The sequence below is a fragment of the Rhipicephalus microplus genome, chromosome X, assembly GCF_043290135.1.
Source record: "Rhipicephalus microplus isolate Deutch F79 chromosome X, USDA_Rmic, whole genome shotgun sequence".
Taxonomy (NCBI): Eukaryota; Metazoa; Arthropoda; class Arachnida; order Ixodida; family Ixodidae; genus Rhipicephalus; species Rhipicephalus microplus.
In genome coordinates this window covers 166,373,682-166,377,544 of record NC_134710.1, presented here as the reverse complement: position 1 = coordinate 166,377,544, position 3,863 = coordinate 166,373,682, and positions in this window count along the sequence as shown.

Sequence of the window (3,863 nt, the reverse complement as noted above, 5' to 3'; positions counted from 1 at the left end):
TTCAGACAGAAGATGGTGAAACAAGGCACCATTATACTTATCATGGTGTACCTCAACGTGGGGTCTTAAGCCCCATACTTTTCAACCTTGCGTTCATCGCCTTCGTTGACGTTCTGCCGCAATCCGTGCAGCTTTCGATCTACGGAGACGACATCTGCTTCTGGGCATCAGTGGTCACGCTTCTACACGAATGAGCCAGGCTTCAGAGAGCGGCTACGCTGACGTCAAACTACCTTCAAGGACGAAGAATTGAGCTGTCATTTAGGAATGCTCACTGGTTGCATTTTAGTGCAAGGCAATGACCCCATACGTCGTCAAAATTAATCGACACACAATATGCTATAAAAAAACACGGTTACCTAGGAATAACAATAGTTCTGGACTTGTCCTAGAGCCCTCACATCGCTTTCATGAAAAAGAAACTCACCAAGATTACCCACTTTCTAAGGTTTCTTGCGGCAAACTCTTGGGGTACATCGGTATACGAGCCATGCTTCAACTATACACTGCACTTTTTCTTAGTTTCAAGCGCTACAGCCTACCTGTGTTCGGCAATACTCGAATAACAAATGTACGTGTCCTCCAGTCAATACAAGCTCAAGCACTGAGAATATGCCTCGGGCTTCCGCGATGCGCATCCTCAGCAGTGACTGTCACAATCGCTCATGAACACCCTATCACAACCTACATTCGTGTCGATGCTTTAAGAACGCACATAAGACACGCCACCCTGATTCAATTGCATCACCTCGCCTTCCTTCGAACTTCCAGGCCACGCTCTACGTTCTGCACTATTATTGCTCCACATCGCATGGCAATTCCCGCAAACTGCAGGCACGCAGCAAGACCGTCGTTTCCATTGTGGTGTCTACATCCACTGGAAGCCGTGACAACCATCCCAGAAATGCGAAAAAATATTTGTCAAACTCACCCCTAAAACAAACAACATTACTGTTTCTGTTTGAGAAACACAGTGGACGCATTCACGTTTACACAGATCGGTCGATAACTTAAGCAAGTTCAAAAGGTGCAGTGGTAATTCCGGATAAATCCGTCACAATATAGTTCAAGACATCACATGTGAAATCATCCACGACTTCAGAACTCGCCGCCATTCATGACGCCCTGGAGTTCCTAGTTGAAGAACCGGAGCAGACATGGCCAATCTTATTAGACTCCAAAGCAGCCCTCCAGGGCATTGCCTCGCTATATCGTTACGGACCAAATGAACAGCTAGTCGCTGCAAAAAGACTGCTTCATCAACGAGCTATACAGAAACAACATGACATAGCGTATCAATGAATACCCCGCCACTGCAGCATCGATGGAGACGATCGTGCAGATTAAGCAGTCCGATCAGCTCATAATGATGCCCTTTGTGCAGCTATACCATTATCAAGAAGGGATACCACTACTAGCCTTCGATCACTAGCACGAGAACTAACACGCGCTCAGTGGAATTCTCCGGCATTCACCAAAGTCCGCCTTTGTAAATTGGACCCACACCTACAGCTCTGTCTTCCATCAGGAATAACCAGAGCTGAGGAGCTGAGGATTTTGGTGGCCTATAAGAATGCCTATTTCTTCCGAATCGGATTACCAGCAGCCGGACATGCGACAACTGTGGTTGCGCGGACACATTTTCCCATCTTCTCTGCGAACGTCCTCGCTTCAGTGTGCCAAGAAAAGAACAGTCGAAAGTTTGAGAAATACTAGACAATCGCCAATTGTCGGAAGAATGGGTTTCAAGACACTGGCTGAGACCATTATTGGCACGCAAGGCGAGAGCGTTCTTGCACTTCTTGTGGGCAAGTGGTCTAAGGCGTTCTTCAACGTCTCTTTTCTCTATCCTTTTATTCTCCTTACCCCCTTCCCCAGCAGGAGTAACCAGCTGGTCTGAGAACTGGCTAACCTCCCTGTCCTTCCTCCTTCAATCCTCCTCCTCCTTACGAAGAAGAACTGCGTAGAAGAAAATCGCACACACCAAGGAAGCAGTGCCTTCTAGGGACTCCACAAGAAGCACTGCCGTGTCAGCGTCCTACGCCTAGTTATTAATTTACGCATCAGAACTTATCGACCAGACGCATCTCCATTCAATTTGTAATGCTAAATGCGCACCATTTCCTAGCGAAATTCGGTGACTTTGAGTGCATCTATCTATCTATCTATCTATCTATCTATCTATCTATCTATCTATCTATCTATCTATCTATCTATCTATCTATCTATCTATCTATCTATCTATCTATCTATCTATCTATCTATCTATCTATCTATCTATCTATAATCTTTTAGACGCTCGGGACTTTCTGCGCTCTTGGCCGTTTCAATAATGGTATCAATACCAAACTTCGTACGGCATAACATGACTATATGACGAGTATTACTGACCAGTCATAACATGAAAATTACGACATGTATGTCATGAATGTCATAGTTTGCATTTCGTGGTGTTGCTGCTCTTGTGGTGGTTTCGATCAGATCAGAAATTGGTATGGTACATGACTGCTTGGCGAATGCAAGTGACAGCCCCTTACGTGGAAATCATGAAGTGCATGTCATGTAACAAACTGACTACATGCCACACTCATGATGCCCTCGTAGCCCTTTCACTAGCTTCAAACATACCAATTTGGTATTACGTAACGCGAACGGACGACGAAGGTAAGTGACACGTCAAAACTTGATAATCATGACATGCTTGTCATGTGAAACATCACTACATGCTACGCTCATAGTGCGATCACGTTCGTTTCGCTATGTTAAAATATTGCAAAGTTGGTGTTACGTGACGTCAATGAATGACAAAGGTGTGTGATTGTTGCGAACATAATAATCATGACACGCTTGTCAGGTAAAAACATGACAACATACCTTGCTCGTGATCCGCTCGTGGCCGTTTCGCTAGCTTCACATGTTCTTAATTCGGTATTACGTGAAATGCATTTACGACGAAGGTAAATGACACGTCCAAACAAGATAATCATTGCATGCGTGTTGTGTAAAACATGACTTGATACGCTGATAGCGCGCTGGCGGCCGTTTCGCTAGCTCATTATATACAAATTCAGTATCACGTGACATGAATTGACTACAAAAGTAAATGACAGGTCCAAACATGATAATCGTGATATGTGTGTCACGCAGAAACATCGCTACGAGCTACGCTCTTAGCGTTCTCGCGTCCGTTTCGCTATCATCACATATAAAAAATTCGGTATTACGTGACGAGAATGGATGACGAAAGTGAATGACACGTCTAATCATGATAATCATTACGTGCGTGTCATAAAATATGACTACATGGTCGTTTCGCTCGCTCCATATATAACGAATTTTTTATCACGCGACGTGAATAGACATCGAAGGTAAATGACTAGTCCGAACATAGCAATAATGACATGGACGTCATGTACGGCAAAATTTACGTCCGTCTTGTAACATCGTACTGATATTAAAGGGACATATCCACCTTCTTCAGTCGTACTTCACATATCCCCGATTCCCACTGTACGTGGGATCGGTCAATAATTTTGTCACCTGAACAAGTTTTAGTTCCCCATAAAGTATTTCCCGGAAAGCACCACGATACTTCAAGCGAAATACAGCAAAATATAGTAATAACACACCTGTAATTATCTCTATTAGCAGGACAACGTCAAGTACCCTTCACACAAAATGAATACTGCTGCGCACATTTTGAGAAGCTTTGATTCGGTTGAATGTCTGATTCTCCAGTCATTGTATAGTGCTAATAAACACCTCAACACTTTCCCGTTAGTTACAAGTGTCTGTATAAGTGCGCACAGTAGGCGCAGACGTTAGAATGAAGCGGGAATAATGACAGACTGGCGTGTATGGAC